This window comes from Rissa tridactyla, chromosome 6, assembly GCF_028500815.1.
Source record: "Rissa tridactyla isolate bRisTri1 chromosome 6, bRisTri1.patW.cur.20221130, whole genome shotgun sequence".
In the NCBI taxonomy this organism is placed as follows: Eukaryota; Metazoa; Chordata; class Aves; order Charadriiformes; family Laridae; genus Rissa; species Rissa tridactyla.
The window spans coordinates 4,231,075-4,252,213 of record NC_071471.1 but is presented as its reverse complement, the minus strand read 5'-3'; the positions used below and the strand labels follow the sequence as shown (position 1 = coordinate 4,252,213).

General features: G+C 39.8%; 1 protein-coding gene across 13 annotated transcripts in view; it reads left to right on the top strand.

Moving 5' to 3' along the window:
• Positions 1–21,139, top strand: part of NAALADL2 (N-acetylated alpha-linked acidic dipeptidase like 2) — a 647,972-nt gene that overhangs the window by 125,210 nt on the left and 501,623 nt on the right. The window contains exon 4 of one of the 13 annotated variants that reach the window (XM_054206720.1): positions 19,059–19,207. The exons of the other annotated variants lie outside the window; for them this stretch is intronic. The gene's annotated coding sequence lies outside the window, so the exon portion shown is untranslated. The remainder of the gene's footprint in view (positions 1–19,058; positions 19,208–21,139) is intronic. 13 annotated transcript variants of the gene reach the window in all.

The window sequence follows — 21,139 nt, the reverse complement described above, 5'->3', positions numbered from 1 at the left end:
TGGAAGGCTTTCTGTAGCAAGTTCTGACTCTAAATATTTTCATCTAAGACTAAATGTCTGAATCAACACATGCATCTGCATTCTCTTTGCGGAGCAGGGCTAAGGTGCGTCTCTCTCTGACTGCAGAGCCCTCTCTGTAAAATTAAAAACACCGAACCACCCCCAATTTTGTTGTCTCTGAAGAACCCTAGTACTACTTGAGTAATATATTATTTTCTTTGTCTGTTTTCATTCTTCGAACAAAATTAAATGTGTGAAATGTGTGCCTTTTTTCATAGGGGGAAAAAATCCATTGAAATGCCCAGTTCTCTCTCTAAAAACTTACAATGGTTGGAGAACCCAGACCTGCCTTGATTTTTCGCTCCTCTGCAGTTACCCTTTAGCCGTTTAATTTGGGCCTCGTACTCCGGAAAAGTTCTGCCATCTGTGTCTTGAGCCAGTTATTTTGGTGAGGAAGGGAAGCTCAATACTTTGAAAAATGTAAGCTCTAATTTTCATATGCTCTTTCATGTATTGTTTCTGGCTGGGAGGTCAGATTTGTACTGCTGCCATATGCAGCAACTTAAAATTCATGTTGGTGTGTCACTGCAGCTACTACACTCAAGCCGCCACGCCAGAAAACCATTAACTTTCGGTTAATGATAACAGAAGATGTTTTATAATATACTGTGAAATAACCTAATCATCTGCAAAAGGTGTAAAGATTTTACATTAAAATGCAATTAACTTCTCCTTTTTTTGTTGTTTGTTTTTAACAAATTGGTTGTGTGAGACATGCGATTAATTGGCTTTTGCTTTGGAGGGAGTTTGTGTTTGCTGCAACATGGGGTCTGTTCTAACAATAGGTGACTGCCACTAAATTTTCTGATGTTTTCGTGCAGGGAGATAGGCTCCTTTTTGGTAGGAAGAGAAAGACGGCAGTTGTAGCTTGTGTCCGTTAAAGCGAGGTGCCGAGTTGTACTCTGAAGACTCAAAGTTTTAAGGTGGGATGAGACAGAAAGGGACTTGTTTCAATTTTTGGTCAGATAACACCAATATGGGCTTGGGTTGCTCCCTTGTCTTGCTTTGTGCAAATCTCTTGCTTCACTTCTTACCTTAGATGATCATTTGAGATTGGCAGATCGGAACTGCCTGAGCTCTGCGGGCATTGCCGGGTTAAAATCTGGCAATAATTCTCAAGTTACTTTATCTAAGCAAAGGTAAATACGATAGGGGCAAGGACTACTTACAGGTACCTCTGTGGTTTTAATTGGCTCATTTATAACAGCAGAAGAGAGCGTTCAAATGAAACGGAAAAAACCAAAGTCTTTTACACAAAAGGAAGCTTTTGTAAGACGTGCGTTTAGAACATGCTGAGTTGTTAAAAGTCAAGAGGTAGAGTAAAACTCTTAGCATGAAGGATGGAAACTGGAAGGTTGGGAGATGGAGAATGTGGTAATTTGTTCAGAAAGCCCTTCTGCAGTGTCGGTCAGGTACGAAGGCCGGTGGCACCACCCATCTTCCTTTGCACTGACGGGAACCTAAACTCAGGGAGCAAGTTTCCACCTTCCCAAGGATGGTTCTTGTTTCAAGCCAGACTTTTCGAACAGCTAATTGGCTGTCCAGCCGAAACGCTGTAGGCACTGCATTAATAAGGGTGTTATTAAACAGGTTTAAATGCGAGTCTTGATGTAACTACTCCTGTTACCTCCCTCCTATGTCATGTAGAAGACTCAGGGTGGGGTACTGGGAGAAAGAGGGATTAGTTATTTCAGTGCCCTGCGTAAAGCAGTTAAATGAACACTTATTTTTTTCTCATGCTGTAAAGCTCTGTGTCACACTGAGTGTCTCTAAGCACTCTCCAGAGGTGATCTAGAAGTGTAGGGTTCCCTGTGTGTTACTTCGGTGTTGTGTTTAATCTGCTTTATGATATTTACAACTCACTTTATAATGCAAAAATCTATTTGCCACAGAAAAGAAATCTATTTTAAAAAAAAAAAACCAAAAACCCGAAAATAGAAATTTATCGAGCACAGTGGTTTGGGTTTTGGTTGACTAATGGAAATGCTAAGCTAGCCCACCAAATTTGCATTAGTCAGATATTTTCCCAGACACAGTCTTTCTTAAATGTAAAAGTTCACAGTTTTGTATTTTTAAGGGTAAACTGTATCCTCCAGTGTTGGCATGGATGTCTTAGCGTCAGGAAGCAGCAGGTATGGACATCCTGGCTCTGCTGAAGGTGGCTCTTCACGTCCTTGAGGGACATCACGAGGGTCTATGAACGAGTCTTTCTCTTACCATTGCACCCTTCAGCTGCAGGTTAGAGATCGCAGGTTACATCTCTGTAAATTGTGCCCCGAAGTTGCATGCTTTTACATGCACCGGAGTTAATTGATCTGTGACTTGAAATCCATCGTCCTTGGAGGCTGCGTTGGGGGGGTTTGTACGCACACAATACGTGATCCTGTTCTGCCTACAGCCGCTGCTTGTAAGTCAATACCATGCAAAGCGCATTTTCTGCCCACCTTCAACATGTGATTTTATTTTGTTAAATTTTGCCCTTCCCACGGATCATGGTGGAGACAAGCGGGTAGAGCAGCGAGGGAAGGTTGTACAGCACCTCGTTGTACACGTTCTGTGGTTGCACGCGGAAGGGCAGCGGTTAAAGTTCCCGATTGCTTACACACTTGGCTTATTGCTGAATTCAGCCTTGGAAAATTTAGAGGTTAGGTTTTTGGCCTCTTCAATATGTAATTGTACTCCTAAGCTAGGAAGTTAGTGGCAATAATCTTATTATTTCTCCCATCATCTAGCTTAGTCAAGAAGCTTGTCCTGAACAGGGTCTGTGAGGGTCCAAGAGGTGGGTGGTGTTCTTTAGGTCTATGGAAAAGCAAGAGAAACATCAAATTGATTCTAAAACCAAAAGGAGTCTTAGTGTCAAGATGCACATAGCTGTAGGATATTGTGTTCTCTGGTTTATTTTATTTATGTAATGAGGAGAGTCCATTGTAACTTTATTTCTGCTTATTTTTATTAGACCAAAAGAAAACATTATCCTGAATTTAATGTCTGTGTCTACTTCTGCAGCATGTACGGTTACTGCTGTGTGCCCACTAAACGAGGGATAAAGTGCAATAAAACCTGGCTTTTGTCTGTTGGTAAAGTCAGCTTTTGGGTTTAAGAAACTTGGATTGTTCCTTTTTTTTTTTTTCCTAGTTTGGTGTCAGCTGCAGCTATTTTGAACTGGATTGAATATTGCAATTACAGCAAAACTAAAAGATGCAGGAAGGAGAAATCACCTTCATATTTCTGAAGTGATTTTTTAAAAAATAAAATGGGTTTTCTGTTGTCTCAGAAGCAGATGTTTGTTTAAACCCAATCATGAACTCGTACTCAGATTTAATTTATTGTTCAATTTTGCACAAGTCTTTTGTAAATGAACTGCCTCAGGAGCAAATGAATAGGAGTTTTCTATATACTGAAGACTTGGAATGGAGTTTCTTTAGCGGAGTTAAACATCCCGGGAAAGGAAACAAAATTGCTGATGAAGCAGGCTCCTGTGTATAGATATTTGTCAGGGCTTAAAAGACGCAGTAACTTCAGTTCGCAGCACATCTCCAGTGAAGTCTGAGGAATTGAATTTGGTCCAAATCACATCTCAATCTTCAAAACTCAGACCTTGGAAGAAGTGATATTTTTTTTTTCTTTCTATTTTTTTTTTTTTTTGGCTGTGGGAGCCTGCGGCCTTGGCTGCCTTCAGTGGTTTCCTGCGCACGGCATCCGAGTGCAGACAGGTCTGAGGGGGGCGGTGAGATCCAGCTGGTGTCTTCCAGTTATTCTTGACCAGGTGTGAAATGGGCCCAACTGAAATTTCAGGCCGCTCATCTTGTTTTTCTGTACAGAAATTCTTACCTGATAAGCAAACACAAATATTCAAGAACGAGGTTTTGAACCAAACCCAAGCTTTAAAGCTTTTTCTGAGTTGCCATCCTATACTTTAAGAGATTATGGGGACAATAAGCACAAACACACGTGCATTACTAAATCTATTTATCCAATTTATCCTACCTATCAGAGTTGATTTGAATTCTTCATTTTAAAGACTGCAGAAAAGTTGTCTGCATTTCATTTAATTCACTTTATCTTGTGTCGTCGTCTTGCTCAAAATTGGAAGAGGGAGCCCCCAGTCCATCCAGTGACCCATGTCTGGCTTTTCAGGGAAACAAAAAGTAAAATAAGTAATGTTCTGACTAGTTCAGTCTTAAAAGTAAATAAATAAATACTAAATTTAGGTCTGGAAGATTCATTGGAAATAGGCAAATTACAGTTGATCTTATATGAAAAAAAATGATTAAAACTTATTGTGTTTGCATGCTGCTGTTGCACAGACTGTTTTTAGCAAACTTTTTTCTTGGTTTTTATTTTTTTATGACATTTATGGGCTGCAAAGTTGTGGCTAGATATGGCTGTATATATGGCTAAAAATGGCTGTATTTTTCATTTTTTGTTGGCTTTATTTTTGTATTTGGTTTGGGAAGTTAGTGTTTAGGTTTTTGAACATGCACATCTGTTGTAAAGATGGAAAACTGATAGAGGCATGATTGCTTACTGTAATAGGAGAAAATTAAAATCCTATATTCCATAGAATCGAATAGGAGCAGAACGCTGAGATAGGGTGTTTGAAAAAGCAGCATTTTAAATGCTACTGGATTGTTCACTTATCATTTGTAAACCCTGTGACCGTGAGGCATTTCAGCCATTTTAAATTACTAGTGTATAAATGTTTAAATTATGCCAAGTATAAAGATAAACATTTCTATTATGCTTCCAAATTCGAAGATCATCAGTAACTTGCTATTCTTCATAAAGTTCAATTTCATGCAAGAGTAACTGATGTTTTCAGATGCAGTCAGTGATGCTGAGGCTTCTGCAGAGCTTTTACTTGGTAAGGGAGAAGAAATCAAAGATAAATAATTTTGAGTGGCGTATGGTTGATTTACTAAGGCCATTGTGGCAGCGTATCCCCTATCCTGTTGTTAAACCCAAGCGTTATCATATTAGTCATTTTCTGTATCATCATAATTGTATAATTATTGCATTTTTTGTACTCAAGTTTGTTCCCATTAGCTTTTAGTCTTAAATCGTTAAAGGCAGATTTTTAAATTCCATATGAATTAGAGTATTTTTTTCTTTTCTTAATCAGGTCAGTCTTTGCAAAAAGCTCCTGCAGATTTTGACTTTGCCCATTATTGATGTTTTCCATTCCCAAATCAAAACTCAATATTTCTAAATAGTTTGTTGTCTTTTTATCATCAATTGAAATTAGGACATAGTCGAAAATGTGTTTTTAACTATTTTAATACTCCTATTTGAAATTATTTTCGTCTTTCCCCTAAGGAATCAAACTTGCAGTGATTCTTCCTGCTTACTAATTTGCGTTGTTGTCTGGCTGCCTTGCATTTAATCAGCAAGAGCGAACTGTTAAAAAGATGAGCAGGAATCTGTCAGGAGTGTCTGCGACTGCTGACAGGGTATGGAAATGCGCTGGAAATGCCGGGCTCCGTCCGCTGGGGATTTCAGCTCTTGTCAGGAGCACAATGACTGGCATCTCAAAATCTTCAAGTAGGAGCTGCGGTAACGCGGCTCTGGCACGGGGCGTTGTGCTTATCTAGCAAAGCACCTGCTCTCCGGCCGCATTGGTGTGCGGGGCTTATTTTGCTGTTTAGCGCTAACCAGCAAAACTATGTTTATTTTGGTAGTAACGGTTTTGGGAAACGTCTCTTTTCGTATTGTTGTTGGTTTGCACTTACTGTACTAGAAGGCTAGGAGTTGAGTCAAATTACTTCGCATGGCTAACTGCGAAATAGAAGTTTCCAGCTAGTTCTTAAAAAAAAAAAAACCAAACAAAACCAACAACAACAAAAACAAAAAAAAAACCCAAACTGACCAACCAACCAACCAAAACAAAAACAAACCCAAAACCAACAACAACAAAACCCCACTAAAACAACCAAAAAAAACCCCAAACCCCGAATGGCAATCGGCCACTTATCTCCTTTTGCTGTTCAAGACCAAACAGCTGCAAATGTTTTTTCTCTGTGTTAGGCAAAATATCAATGGTGATATTATATACTCCCAACTTCCTTGCTGTGCTTATATTGCCAAAGACGCTTAAATATTAATAACCGTTCATGCATGGGAAAAAATAGAATATGTTATTTTAAGATTTTTTTGGCAGAAGCCCAGGGATTATTCATGTGCTGAAGTTAGAGGGATGGTTCACTCTTCATTTCGTCACAGTAATTAAATCAAAATTTAAAACAATAATTGATCACTAATCTCAGAAAAACTAATTAAAAACTTCTAAGAGAAACAACAATAAAATGATTTTTGCTGGAGTAAAGATTCCCACCCACTGCACGCATTTCTGATGAAGGATGGAAGGCTTAACGAATGTGGAAAAAGAGAGCAAATAAGCCTTCCTCATAATTCTTTGCTGTTTAAAATGGTGCTAAGAACGGTCTCCGTGTGACTGCATGCCGTTTGCTGTCCAGGTGGGCCCTTATATCTGTGAGCTATGCAAAATTATTAATATTTGGAATAGTCTGAAGTTTCCAAGTTGTGCAATACTACAAGAAGGAAAAATTATGAAGAGCTGCTAATACTTGTTTATTTGGGAGTGGGTGGTTGGGTTTTTTTGCTTTTTTTAACCACTTCTAATCCCAAACTAAATCTTTACTTTTCATTTGGGAAATGGAATACTTGGGGGGGAAAAAATATTATAGCGTTCAAATGATATGATAAACTCTGTCCTGATTTGCCTGTGCCAGGTCTCTTTGTCCGTCACCCCACCAATATAGAAAGAAATTTGAGTGTTTTCACCCATATGGTTATACTCTCTTAACTAATTTTTAGACTATGTCAGCATAGGAAAAAAAATAATTACATTGGTATTTCCACTGTTGCACATATTCCAGAAATAATTAAGCCTTAGCTTGTCATTATTTCTTACAGTTTAATTTTGCTGTTGGCAATATCAGGCCTAAAAATATGGAAGCATATTGCAGTTTTACTCTTGAAATGTATTTTTTTTTATTTTTTAGTAGCAGATCCTTAACATTATTTGAAGATTGAAATATATTTATTAAACTTATGCGACAGGGATGTTGCTGTGCCCTTTCTTTCCTAACTTTTGTGGCCGGGTGGCTGCGTGTGGTGTTAAGAGGGGAGGGAGGAGAGAGGGGGCTTTGGCAAGGAAGAGCCAGAAACTTCGTAACCCGATTATAAAAATGATTATCGTACACTGCCCGCATTAGGAAAGCGTTAAACGCTCATTAGGGCTCTGAAGTGTTAGCCATTATGAACCTGGCTGCAGTTGGCATACAACTTTTATTTTGCGTGTTTTGCTTTCATGCAGTAATAAAAGTGTAAATTAGAACTGGGAAGATCCTATGAGCAAAAACACCAAAAAAAAAAAAAAAAAAAAAAATCAGTATTTTCTAGCCCTCTGCCAGACCAAAACATTTTTTTTTTCCTCTCTTCCTGTTAAGAAACAGAGAGCTAATACTACCCAAGACACTTTTTTAAGTGCTCATGGAAGAAATTATAGCACAGGGACTGAACCTGCAGTTACAGCTCAGAGTTGACGTGACACCGCGTCTCAGAGTGGTCAAGTGACAGAGTCGCAGCTGAGTGGCGTCTGTGGAAGGACAGGTACGTCATCTCAAGGAGTATTTTTCTTCTATATGTGGAGCTTGAAATGACATACCTGGATCTTAGCTGGGATCTGTTGGTCCGTTGTCATGTCAGTAATTCATTGGCGCGTTAAGGCTCCGAAAGTGTGCTCCATCCGGTGCGTGCAGAATCCAGCAGTCGCCTTGTTTTGCAGGTGGTTGTGCACCTGTAACTCTCCATTGAAACCATGCCAGGCTGTGAAAGTGAAATCCTTTTTTTTTTTTTTTTACCACCCTTCTCTCATTCTTTGTCTTGAGTTGCATTTTCAATCAGATTTAGGATTCATACAGCTTCTGTAAGTATACTGGTAAATAGCGAACCGTTTTATGGTACTCGAACAATGCGGTAACCTATTAAGACTCCTAAAATGTAGTCAGTGCGGACCTACACGTTGCGGATGTAAAGTTACCCCAAACTCCAGCATCTCTCGTCTGTTGCTATTGTAATGCCTGTTTGACCGTTCAAAGGTCATTATGGTTTGTTCCTCGCTTGGGAAACGCATTGTGTGCTGGGTACACAACATTACACGGAGTTTTATTCAGGAGGTGCTGATAACAGACTTGATTTGCCAGTTTGCTTGATGCTAGATCATGTTTCCTGCTTTGCAGGCTGTTCAGCGTAGAAATTGGTCTAATTTACTTCAATTTAAATGTTAATGATCCTCTTTTTCTCGAAGCAAAGGGAAACATGCACAGTCGCTCTGAAAATAAAGATTTATTCTCCTGACAATCCTAGTAATAACTTTATGTCTAAGAATCCCCTTTAAATACTTGTTTTGCTGTTTGGCATTCGAGTATTTCTTATGTAGACAACTTTTCAAAGGTGTGGATCGGAGGGTAAAATTTCAGACTCAATCTGACAATATGTGTGCTTATTTGAAGCCAGTAAAATGAACAAACGCTCTTTTACTCTTGCTGTTGTCAGGTTTTTATTCCCTCAATGGTTGTGGAAGCTTCCAAGTGCTGTAGGAGTTTTGGGGGTGGAAATGCCAGTATTTTATCAAAGTTGCAGTGAGGTTTTATCATATGCATTGTCTTGGAAACTTTGGCCACCTGTATTTATAGAATAGCATGTTTTAGAATCTACCCTTACTTAAATTATGTGCTGAGTCCTCTTAAAAGCCACATGCTGCTATAACGGGAAGCATTTATTGTCTTGGTGAGCTTCCTTTCTAAATAAGTATTTATTTAGAATGGTATTTAGAATTAGTATTTATTTAGAATAAATAAGTATTTATTTGGAATGAAGCAGAATCAGGTATACGTGGTATGTAATAACTATGTATTTATTTAGAATACAGCAGAACGTGGTATACGATAAATATTTAGAGTGAAGCAGAATCAAGTATACGTGGTGGAAGCCGATGGGTGTAGAAGCAGCAGGTAGGTGTGGGGGACAGCGGTGGGACCCTGGAGATGATGCACGGGGCTCTTGCGGCGGTGCCGCTTGTGAGCCCCATGGGGTTGAAACCAGGGTGAGCACACTGCCAGCGTGAGAACGTGCCCGGGGCCTGCACATTGCTGTGCTCTGTCACGCTGTGAGCAAGGGAGGTAGATTTTTGACTGTTTCTCTGAATTGTTGTGATTACCGGGCTCTGTCTAGTGCATTATAACAAAATACAGTTACAAAGCTGGCGCTGGAGGGAAAAGCTAATGAGCACCAGTGATGTTTTAAATCTTGAGAGCAGGCCAAACTTGTTAGTTCCATCAATGGAGTTGCTGAGAAATTAACTCTTCTGTTCTTTAAAACACGCACAAAAGTACTAATTTTACACTTGAGGTCTTTGTTGGTGTCTCCACTCTTTTCTTCCTTTTTTGCTCTCCATGCTGGAGCCCCTCTGCTATGAGGGCAGGCTGAGGGACTTGGAGAAGAGAAGGCTGTAGGGAGACCTTAGAGCGCCTTCCAGTCCCTAAAAGGGCTACAGGAAGGCTGGGGAGGGACTTTTTACAAGGGCGTATAGGGATAGGACAAGGGGAAATGGCTTCAAACTGGAAGAAGGGAGTTTTAGATTAGATACCGGGAAGAAATTTTTCCCTGTGAGGGTGGTGAGCCCCTCGCCCAGGTTGCCCAGAGAAGCTGTGGCTGCCCCATCCCTGGAGGGGTTCAAGGCCAGGCTGGACGGGGCTTGGAGCAACCTGGGCTGGTGGGAGGTGTCCCTGCCCAGGGCAGGGGGTGGCACTGGATGGTCTTTAAGGTCCTTTCCAACCCAAACCGTTCGATGATTCTAGCTCCCTGAAAAAAAGGATTGAGGGTGAACTCGCTATCTTCAGAAGTACATCTCCAGTATCCATCTCCTCTTAACAGAATCATAGAATCTCCATGCAATGAAGAACAGGAAAGCCATACCCTACACATCCAGGCATCAAGCTGGATATAATTAGATGAATGTAAATACGAACACAAGTAATTTACTCTGTCAGGGTGTTCCTGTACCTATCGCGTTACCATGTAAAGATGGAGAATCTCTCACCGTCGATGTTGAAACTTTGTGTTTGTTTTGCAAGGCAGAGCGGAGTTTTTCCTGCAGTTTTCATCAGTCTGTTGAAGTGACACAGTGGTTTGTGAAGTTCAATCATTTTAAGTTGCTTTCTAGTTCTTCATTGAATGGGCACATGTCTACCGTCCGTACACACTCGTGCAAAGAACGTTGATTGCTTTAAATAAAGTGATTGTGGATATTACAAGAAATGCGATGTGCATTCTGAACCTAAGACAATACATCTGCTTTCTTTTAAAATGAAAGTACTGTTTCTGTTTATGATAACAGCTGGGGCTGCCATTAATTTTTATTTTGTTTTTCAAATATTCTTTATAGGCAAAGGTGCTAAACCAGTTCTAATTACATCACCATATTTGCTGCTTGGAATATCACTTATTGGCTTTGGATTAGGTGCCTTAATTACTTGATTGCTGTATTTTGGATTTGGGTAAATGTCTCTTCATTTTTGTGGCATTCCCAGTATGATTAATACCAGCAAAAAATATTGAAGTCATTAGCCGCCAGTGTTCAATATTTTTCTTTTTTTGTCAAGATGGAAGAATGTGTCAATAAGAAAACAATTTTCATTTCAAAAGAGTGCTCATACATATGTAGAAATTAAAAAGCAATGAATTGTTTTTACGAATTTTAATGGATGGTATGGTGCAGCATTATGCAAAGGAAATGAATGGCATAAATTACAGTAGTATATTAATTCCTATCATTTTCCTGTAACTCATTTCATATGTGTTAGTCACATCTGTGTGGAACCTAGACAAGTCGTTGTCGCACACGTTGTGAATCTTTTCCGGCAACACTGAAACTCTTCCATTGCTAAACTGGATTACGGTGGCATTTTTATTAGTGCTAATCAAAGCTTATAGCATTGTTTTGGAGAGGGCGAGGAGGGGAGGTTTGCTCTGTCTGCTAGAGACAATGTGAGAGGAAGGATGCAACAAGGAGCGCTGAGGCGTTTTAATGCTATATTGGCGTTACTGTGATTTCCGACTACATTTAACTACATTACATTTTTTCAGATGGTTAAATAAACGTTAATATAGAAAGTAACCAAGTAACTCTGTACGTTTTATTCTGTATTTCCCTTGTTGAAAGGGACCTAAGTAAAGGATTATTTGACAAAGTAGTATTATTGTTTTATATAGTTATTTATTTCACATCGGTGGTAGGGATGCAGCATTGTATGTGGTCACGGAGTGAATTCATGGAGAATGACAGGAAGTGTATTACACAGTAATGGACATCAGTGGAAAGGAATTTTATTTCTTCCTCTAAAATCTATGATGAAAGCGGATTGTGGTGTTCAAGGACAGAATAGGACAGTGGGTACAGGCAGGTATGTATTTAAGATGGAAAGGTCAGAGTCATATCTGTTAAAAAGAAAATAATTTATAAACCATCATTCAAGTGTAGCCGTGGTTGCAGAAATAGAAGGCTACCGAAAGACCTGTGTGCTGAACTGTGGAGGTAATTATTACTGGTCAGCTTCAGTCACTTTCTTTAGCAGTACAGAAGAAAACAGGTTCAAAGCAGAGTCATGCTGAGCTTCAGATAGATGGGTGCTCGTAGGGGAGAAGCTAGAAAGGCAGATAAGTAGAAATACGGCAGTGACTCAAAGCTAGCAGAGGGGTTTTCAACCTGGCAGCTGCAGGCTCAAAGAGTCAGTGGACTGAAAGATCCGTGAGGGTAATGAAGAACCCCCAAACTTGTGTAAACTAGCCTAAATTTGCTATACAGGACTCTCAACTGGCAGGAGACGTCAAGGGTCAATAAACTGGAAAACCCCTGGGTTAGAAGTGAAGTGCCCAGACCTGTTCTCAGTTAGATTTGCTGGAAGATTAATTACTAATAGCTGATTGGATGCTAGATTACTTCCCTACCAACGTTTTAATTAACTGCAATTAAAATTTTAAGTTTGGATTACGCTTTGTACTGGTGGCTTCCTAAAAAGTTTAATTGCTTTTAAAAGATGCTGTGCTTTTTGATGAAAAATTTAACTCCCTGTTGCAAAGAAAGACCGGAAAAATTCTCTGTCCAGCTCCTTATTTTAACCATCTTTAATGGGAAAATTAGCCTTTGAAAGGTATCTAAATTTTGCAAAACAACCAAAACCTAGATTCTCTAGTGTATTCAAATACGCACAAATGGGCACTGTAGAGCAGGTAGCTGCAAATCAAACATCATGTCACAGCTATAAAAGGATATCACAGGGATGTTGTACAAGACATTTTCAGAAGTTACCTCATTAAAGTACTAAGACAGTATTTGAGATCATTCCTAATTTCAAAGGTAGTTAAAAATAACTTATTAGAAATTGAGTCTAAACACTGGTCTATGGATTTAAGTCGGTAACTTTCTGAAATCCGAAGGCTCAACAAGCTCACTAACTTTAGTCATCCCTGAAGATAAACCTTTATAGTTTTTTACCAATCTGTGATTTTTCGGGTGATTTAAGGAAAACAAAAATATGTCCCCAGATGTACTCCTGTTTAAAAAGCTATTAAATTCCCTCCCATCCACCCTGTACTAGACAGTGTTAGGCAGCAACACATGAACATTTCAAGAAGTGGAAGCCCCATTTGGACCCGAGGCTGGTTCATCTTGCAGCAGGCGGTGTGACGGTGCCAGGTGACTCGGTGCTTGTTTACACGTCTCCACATCATTTCACCTTACATGGTGTCAACATGCCTTTCAGAACAAACTTATTTCAATTGGATGCAAATTTATGTAGTGCAGGAAGCAGAGGCGCTGAGGAGCAACGCTGGTACATAAGCAACTGCAAATATTTTCCAAGTATAATTATTCTTTCTTCTAGATTCAGACAAACTTTCGGTATTCTGTTGATTTTGCTATTTAAAAATAGATACGTTTCCATTCTAGATGTCCATTGAGCAAGGACACTTTGAAGTAAGTGTCCTAAAGGCATTTGTTTCTTGCAGCAATTTTTAGATGTTTCCTTGATTCCTGACTTTTTTTTTTTTTGAGACACACATTCTCTAATATATTTTCTCCCCAGATTCCAGCTAGCTCCTTATATCAAAACCGGTCTTACTCCTTGTCCTCTTAATTTCCTTTATGCAAATTGCAACCCATAGAAGAATAACAAACATACAGAAGAGTCAAATAAAACAAATCTACAAAGAAAATCTGTTCATAAATGGAGAACTTAAATAGACTTTAGAAAAGAGACTGTTATTTTCATTACACTTGCGCCTATTTTTGTGTTTCCTGAAATGGCTGGAACTAATATCAAAGATTACATGCGGTATCAGTAGGCTTGTGGGGTTTGTTTTTAGAAAAGAAAAAGCTCTGCGGCTTGGAGATAAAATGTAATGTAGTAGTTGCTAAGGTAACTGCATGTTTTTGTGAATAGTGGAACAAATTAGGTGAGCAAAACATCTGTAAATTGTCAATACGTAGGTTAGAGCTGCCCTTAAGCTGCAGAAGTTAACCTCTTCAGACCTGCTCGTGAAGCCGAGGAACGTGGAGGAGGAACGGGAGGAGGCACAGAGAGAAGTACATGGGCTTTGGGTTTGCTGCTCTGTACACACAGGATCTAAAATATTCTGCAGAGTGCATCTCCATAGACAGGAAAAAATAGATTTTAAAATTCGGCAGGTAGCATTTTATACAGGAATATTCAGTCTTTAAGTTTAGACTGTCCAGATGAAAGAAATCTATTTGTCCCATCTTGTAAATCTCCGTTTCGTTCCTTCTAACTCAGTGGTTACTAGACTGTCATTTTGGAGACACTTCCAAATCCAACCACCTGTGCTCCAAATTGGACCATGGGATTCTTAAAGATTTTATAAAAGCAATAATTACGTTTGTCTGACATTGCTTCTGTCCATTCCCATGCTGTTTTCCACTTCACCTAACTAACTTTTCGTGTCTCTTCAAGCTAATTGCAATCAGAATTGCTTTTTACAGTGAGTTTTGAGACCATGTGAGAAGGAATAAGTTATTAGCGCGGGGGCCTTATGGAGCCCCATCAATTTTCATCCTCGCTTTCTCAAACATGAGAAGAGGAGATGCCGAGAGCTCTCCCACGGAAGGTAGGACTTTGAGCGCTATGGTAAAAATACAGACAGACAATGATGCAAAACCAAGTTTCCTGCAGCTCTCATGTTTTGTTGTTTTAGGTGGTAAAAGCTTATTATGTACATGTCAAAATTGCGCATCCCGTATCTCTCTGCTTTGTAGTGTACACTTCCAAATAGCATTATCAGAGTGGGGAGATAAACGCATTCATAAAAAAATGGATCTATATAAATATATTATTGTTTGCTTTCTCTTTTAAAACACATTTATCTGGAGAATTTACTTTCCTGACATCCCTCTTCTCCCAGTGAGACCATTGATTTCTCCTCTGTAGGCCTCCTATAACAGCAGTGGTTTTCTTTCTTTTCAGTCCCTACTTTGTGTACCCGTTATTTTGCTGTTAAGAATTCCTCAGTTTCCTTCTAGAGATCTCTTAATTAAAAGCCATGAGCCTTTAATTATTCACAATTCCAGCAAGGTCTCTTGAGAGGATAAATCCTGTCAGTTCATGGCAAATGTTGACACCTGCATAATTTCTACCATCTTTTGGATGAACGGTGATTATTTCTCAGAAGAACAATCTCAAAGCTTTATTGGAAAACTGTTCCTGTTGTTGGCCTCTTAACAGGAAGATCCAGACTGTTAATAGCCGTCAATCTGAAACGCATTTGGAGCCAATCCAGAAAACGCACTTTCTGCCTGTTAGAGTGTATGATTTTACATATAAACAAACCCCCTCTCTGTACATGGCAAAATTTATTCAGAAGAGTCAGACCTAAAAGGTAAAACTGCAATAAGAATTTTCCTTTTTTTTTTTTCTTTTAAGAACTTTCTTTTTTCCTTTTTTACTGTAAAGTCAAGTCTGTTTGCGATCTGCCAGTGGGAGAAGCGGAGCAGTTGACCAAACACTGAAGTTTAGACACGATAGCTAAAACCAATATTCTGTTTTTCATCTACTTTGTTGGTATTTCAGTAATCAACCGCATCACAGAAAAGATGGGTAGAGCAAACCCACTGCCACCGAAAGTGCGGCAGAACCGTCTTACACTGTGGTGGTAACTGTAAAATAGGTGGGCGTAGGGTGGCTGGAAAGGGAAGGTCTTGCCATGCCTGATGACAAGGGGCTGCGACAGCGAAGAGACGAGAAAGCGCCAGGGGTTTGTATCCCTCCTTGTTGTAGGCAGCTCCTTCAAACGCAAGAAAGCGGTGGGTGGTTCTGTGTGGTTTGTTTTTCCCTTGTGGGCAGGTCGTAACTCCTGATCTACCTTGAGGCTCTTTGGAATAGGCAGATTTTTTTGCTTGTAGACAGTAAAATAGAAAAAGGAGGGGAAAAAAAAAAAAGTCAGCCCAATAACCAGAGACATGATAATCGTGGTGGCAAATGGAAAAAATATTAATTATAAGAGAATTCGGACAAGCAGTTGTGGATTTAAACCACAGTGAGAATCGTGGCTGGTTTTGACAAACGGGAAAAATAAATTCAAGAGACACTTTGTCTTGCCAACAAATGGAACTAATTCTGTAGGGTAAAAAATCCAAACCATAACCACGTTAGCTTTGTTTCTGAAACTCATAACAATGATTGTATTTATAATGGGTTTTGCTGCAGCAATAAATGTACCAGGTCAGTGGATCTTATACGTTTGTCCAGGGCATTCATCTGGTTGAATATTGCAAATGTCACTTAAATGTGCTTCTAACGTGTATTACTTCGTTACAGTGAGAAAGTGAAGTTTTCATTCTGCACAAATGTATAGAAAAGCAGTATATAGTGTATCATGTGGTTGTTATAAGTTCAGAGAGGTTTTGATTGATGAAAGAAGCCCAAGATATTAGATGGGCAGAGTGTTAACTGTTAGGATGTCTAGCGCATATGCTTAATAAACTATCAATATGGTTGTACAAAGGCAATAGCTTTTTTGAAGAAAAATTACTATGGATGATAATTTAAAGGAGAAAAGCCTTAGTATAAGAGGATCTGTCATTATTTAAAATGCCAATATTCTTTATTAAATTCAGGATCTCACTTTATTTTAACTGCTGGGAATTCAGAGGAGCCCTTTTGACCTTCTGCTGTTTAACAACTGTCAGTGGCTGAGCCTTTATATTCAAAAGCGGTTTTACAGTACATCCTACGGTACCTCACCTATTTATATTAATACCTTCCTACCACAACCTGAAGCACGGCTCCTTTTCCTATCAAACATTCAGTTACAGGTGGCCTACCAAAAAGATTAATGAAACGCAGACTTTATTCGCCACGGTGGAACATGTAATTTGACTATTGAAGTTACTACACCTAAACCCACACCTTTGACTCAGGAATTTAATGCGTTTGATCTCTGAGGGTGCTAAGGAGGATAACTGGCTGGTGCGGAGGACAGGAGCATCCCGAGTTAGGTGGCACCGTGTGTCCCAGGGGGGTGGCAGGAGTACTTGCCTGGTGACACACGTTCTTTCCCTCTTTTTGCGGTGGTCCTTTGGACCACGTTACAGGTGAAAACTCGCGTCCAGCAGCATTGCTGCGGGGCTGCACGCTCAGCAACCGTCTGCCTTGCGGCACACAATTATATCTTCGTCAGGTGAACCCACGTGCTGCAAAGGAGAATTTAAAGGGCTTAGAGGAAAAGCAAAGTCAGGCTGGTTTAATTTTTCCCCTGAAAAATTTATAAGAATAATTTGAATATGGCCTCCTGGTAAGAACAGCAATTCATTGTTTAAATACCGATCCAAGTAAGAAATAGTTGCACTGTAGCACAGATGTGTATTATTTTTATTTTTTTTTTTATTATTATTCTCTGGACAATACAGATTTCCTTTGAAGATGGAAAGCCTGTGTGGCAATGCTTGCTCGTTTCTCTTTTATACTCCTAGATCCCGATGAAAAGAGACTTAAGTAAATCAGTGTTCTGTCTCCTTCTGGCTTTCCTTCAGATTTGTGCAATTTTAGTCCAGACTTTTTAATGAAATGGATTTTATGTGTTTAGGCTGTCGATAGGTGCATGTTCTTGTATTTAACATTAATGATAGAGAACGTGCAGTTCATAGAGGGAAAGGAGCCCAACAGCAGGTGGAGCAATCAACTATTTACATCGCCGTATTCTGATATTGCCTGTGCTTTTTTATTTTGTGCTTGCTCCATCTCCTTTTCCTCAGGCTGCTCAGATCAATTGTCAAACATCTGCCTGTCAAAAAAAAAAAAAAAAGGTTGCCTTTCTATTTGGAAGATTAATTGGGTTATTTCAGTCACAGGAAAGTTGCCAGCTCTTGTAAAAATGGGAGGAGAAGGGACACAAATTCTAACAGCTATTGATTAATAACAGATGTATATTCAACAGGATGGAAGATAAACTGCTCTTTCCCGGGATTTGATAGATAGGGTGCTTGCTTCCCAGTTTCCTGGGGAACACCGCAGGGCACCTCCGTTAGGCTGTGGAGGGTATTACTTAATGAATTTCCATCGATTACACGATAGCGAGCATTGATCGGGTCTCTGTTACCACTCAAGTCTCTACCCCTGCTGCTGCTCCTGCCAGCCCTCCTCCCGTAGCAAATAGCACTTTCAAAAAGCTGTTTTCCCCCTGTTTCTCTTCTTTTATTTCTTTGTGCTATTAAGGACTGACTTGAAATGTTATACATTCCTAGAAAAGATCAAATCCTAGAAAAATCAGCCCAGCCAGCACGCTGTCTTTATCAATTACTTTGTTTAATGTGCAAGGTGTCCAGCAGAGTGTATAATCCAGTGTTTTGGTCAATTAGTAAATCAATATAATCCAAAGCAGATTTATAAACTGCACACAGACAACCTGGGGAACGGGATCTTTAAAGCCGATAGCATCAGCCAGCGTGTCTGAAGTTATAATGACAAAAGTACTGGTAAGAGAGTAACTAAATGCCAGCTTGCTTTGTAATGCCGTTGTGAATAGAAGGGACTCTGCTTTTACACGCAACACGAGGAAAAAGCCTTGTTGGCCTACCGTAGTGCTTTTGTGATTTTGTGTGCGTTAGCTATGTGTCAATAGATAGCTACTTCTGCTAGAAAGAGTAGAGGGGGGAAAAAAGAAAGGCAGCAAAAGAAGAGATTGATAGCAGAACTAGTAGGGAACTTAATGAAACAGGAATTCCTAATCCTCTTGCAGAGGAATCCTGCAGCGTTTCAGAGGCGTCTGCACATCTTACCCAGAAGGTTCGGGTTTTTGTTCTCATCTGTCATTGGTCTTGGGCTTGTTTGTTTTGTGAAATTAATTGTTGAATTATTTTGCGTGTACTGGAGCTGTGTTGCTCTTTGGATGAAATCTGAATTTATTTTTAAAAATTACCTGACGCCTTTTAGTGCTGTAAGTGTCTTGATTTTTGTCTTGAATTTCGCACTGGCAGCTCGTATGTGACTGCATTTTGGTGCTGCTGCAGACTGCCTCCTATGAAGGCCACATCACTTGCAGATCATTGAACTATCAAGAACTGTATCGGTTCAACAAGCTGGATGTTAACTCTTTGGTGGGTTGACAGGCATTTTGAGCAGGTTGTTAGCAACAGAGGTCAAACTAACATACAAGTTGTCTTCTGCCCACAGAAAGTACTGCGCTGCTTTGGTTTGGTCTTGTGGTGTGCTGAGCACCACCAGCGATATCCACTGGCCCACCATTTTAATCTGAAAAAAATCGTAAAAGACAAATTTAATCCAGATAGCAAGTAGGTATTTGAAGTCCAGCTCTGTGCTGTTTGGTGTGGATTACATGTGGCATTTTTTGTTCATCCCTTTGGGTTTTTTTTTTTTTTGCTGTTACGTGCATGAAAACTATCTCAGATGGTTGACTCTGCTGCTGGGTTGCTGCACCCCAAAAGACAGACATTGAAAAGAGCATTTGTTCAACCTCCGATTCAATTTCTGATACAATCCCATCAGCATCCCTTCTGGTAACCGTGCTTCTCCAGGTATCGCTGCAGCAGCTCCAAGTAAGGTGGCCAAATGACAATGATTCTTAACCAAAGAGGGCTTGGATGGAGGGAAGAGAATAGACTGCCTGACTGTGAAAGAAAATCTGTTGCATGAGAAATTACACTTTTTTCTTTCATCGCATCAGTCAAATTAAAATTGCATAAGCATTGGTATTAGTTTCTAAATTTCAGTGACTGTACAGCTGAAAGAAATGCCTGCAAGCAGAGAGAAGTTAATTTAATGAAATATTTAAAGGTTCTACTTAACACCCTGATGTTGCCCCTTAGATGTGTGCAGCGCGTGCTTGTTGCTGGGGATGGATGGCACTTTTGCTGCCAGAGAAAAGTTGGCTGGAGTATCAAGAACCATCAAATTCCTGGGACTTTCCTCATAGTGAAAGACAAGAACTTTTCCTTAAATGTGAAAATGATATATGGAAGTATGTACAGCAATTTGTTTTAATTTATGACACATCACAGCCTGTGTGGGTTTGTTTTGTTTTTTTTTTTTTTTTCTCCCCGAGCATGAGACTGTTTGAAAGAATTTGCTTTGTAACTAGAAGCTGAGGAAATAACAGTGGTTGTCAGAGTTTTGACACAGAGATAAATATTAATGAAATACTTCATATAAGCTACGGTGAAGCCTCCTTGGAAATTCAGTCAGATCATTTCCCTCATTAGCTGAGAGCTCCTTTGTCATTCATGCAGTAGCTCACTCTTCTGGAGCAACATAACTACGTTTTTTCAATGAAAATTTCAGGAAAGCTCTGTGTTGTGTGTCAAGTGGCCTTCTCTAACTCATTTGCTAAGAATAACTCTTTCAATCAATTCCCAAATTCTAAAATTACTTTAAAGTATATGGATTAGTCACAAACATCCGCAATGTTTTAGAGAACGCTTGAGATGGTATAAAACTTAGGGGTATTTTCCAGGCGTGTACAGAGCAGTAGCATTATTCATGTGAGAAAATAATTTGTTTAATCACCTTGTGTTTTGGGGATTAACTGTCTTTGGCTGCCTGCTGAGAGCTTGCCTGCAACAGCATCCTCCCGGCCGATGACTCCAGCCTCAGCGTTTGGGAGGTGCTACGGTATCTGCTGTCTGTCCTTGAGGTTCTCTGCACTGCTTTTCCTCCTCAGCGTGGCCCTCCCTGTACTTTGAAGTTACGTTGCCTTAACTCAAGACGTTGTCCTCTGATCTTGTACAGAGAAATAATAATGAAAATACAAAGGTCTTCCTGATTCCAGCTCCTTGGGCTAAACCACCTGCTAGCTGCGATCACCTGAGGCTTTCCATCACCGGTATTTTCCCATACCGCCAAACTTCAAAGGAAATATATTAAATGTTACCCTGTATTAATGATTCATTGTAACGTTGTATAATGCAGTTTCTGGCTTTTCTTGTCTTGCTTAGAGATTCATTAATTCATTTAGAAGTTTTGACTTGAGTTTTTCAGAAAATACCGAGGTAGCAGAGGCTGAGTAAGTGTTTTCATCTGGTTTGATCAAAAATCTGTCCAAAATTTGAGGGTTTTCTAAAGGGAGTAATTTCTTTTATCGTGTGAGATGCCTTGTGTATGTGATAAATAATGCGTAATATTTCTTCTGGCTTTTGGAGGATTTAAGCAGAACTCATTTGCTCACAGTTCAAACCCTCCTTCGGTGCACTTAACCAAAATGCACTTTTTTGTGGGCTGTTTTCTGAACGTGACCTTGACTTCTAGAAGGTTGGGTTTGTTCTATTTAGGAGAAATTTTTTTTGTGTGTATGTTGAAGTGATCTTCTCCAGGGTTGGTCCATCCTGGCCCTACCCGGTGCTTCAAAACCCACACCACTTCTCTTAGAAGCAGCTTACGGTGTTACGGCTTGGCACTGCTGGTTCGGGTTTGTCTGGTGCTGTAGGGCAGCAGCCTCGAAGCAATACACCCCAAACCAGGCAGTAATTAGGTCA